The sequence below is a fragment of the Mandrillus leucophaeus genome, unplaced genomic scaffold (genome assembly GCF_000951045.1).
Source record: "Mandrillus leucophaeus isolate KB7577 unplaced genomic scaffold, Mleu.le_1.0 Scaffold6, whole genome shotgun sequence".
In the NCBI taxonomy this organism is placed as follows: Eukaryota; Metazoa; Chordata; class Mammalia; order Primates; family Cercopithecidae; genus Mandrillus; species Mandrillus leucophaeus.
This window is the reverse complement of record NW_012106474.1, coordinates 1,265,423-1,266,603: the sequence shown is the minus strand read 5'-3', so window position 1 is coordinate 1,266,603 and position 1,181 is coordinate 1,265,423.

Sequence of the window (1,181 nt, the reverse complement as noted above, 5' to 3'; positions counted from 1 at the left end):
ACCATGTTGACCAGGCTGGTCTTGAACTGCTGACCTCAAGTGATCCACTCACCTCAGCCTCCCAAAATTCTGGGATTACAGCCGTGAGCCACCTTGCCCGGCTATTATCAGCAATTTAATTTAATTTAATTTAATTTAATTTAATTTAATTTAATTTAATTTAATTTTGAGTCTTGCTCTCTCATCCAGGCTGGAGTGCAATGGTGCGATCTCAGCTCACTGTAATCTCTGCCTCCCAGGTTCCAGTGATTCTCCTGCCTCAACCTCCCGAGTACTGGGACTACAGGCGTGCACCACCACACCCAGCTAATTTTTGTATTTTTAGTAGAGACAGGGTTTGGCCAGGCTGCCTGGGCTGGTCTTGAACTCCTGACCTCAGGTGATCTGCCCACCTCGGCCTCCCACAGCGCTGGGATTACAGGTGGGAGCCACCACACCCAGCGCTACTCTCTGCTTTGGTATCCACGTGCCGCCTGTTTTGCATTCTGCTTGTCCCAAATCCAGGTCTCGGCCAATGTGCTGGTCCTTTTACTACTGGGAGCTTGGGAGCTCTTAGCAGCCATTACCTGCCCATGATGGGGTAGGAGGGACTCTGCGGTACACAGAGGCCTCCCCCTTAGGCTTCTCTGGCTGAACAGCACCCTCAGGTCCTCACTCTCTGTCTCCTGGCACTCTATTGAACATAGAACTTCTCTATGGGGGCTTCAGCCTCGCAGGGGAATTGCTGGAACCCAGGCAGTGGCTTCTAGATTACGATGCTCTCAAGCTGATGGGGGTTTCTCTCCTACTAGGGCTCGGCCCAGAGTGCTGGGGCTCCAGCTTTCTTCTCAGGGACCTACAAGACTTTAAGCCTCCCTGGCTTTTCTTTTCTCACCTGCTGGGCAAAATCCACTTTCTTTCTTTTTAGGTGGAAAAAAAATGTTTATGTCCAGACGTCCCATCCCTGTGGTGATAGTGTGGATTGGTGCAAAATCCTTCAGCATTTTGGTGCTTAACATTTAAATGCAGACTTTTAGAATAAGAAAACAAACCAAAACAGCATTCCAACATTCTTACATTGATGGCATGGAGTCCAAGATTTTTGTCTCTGCTGAAGAATTACAAAAGTCTACACAAGAATTCGAGCAATTATCTCGATACCGTCTGCACCTCAGCGCACGGCATAGAAGACGCCCCACCTG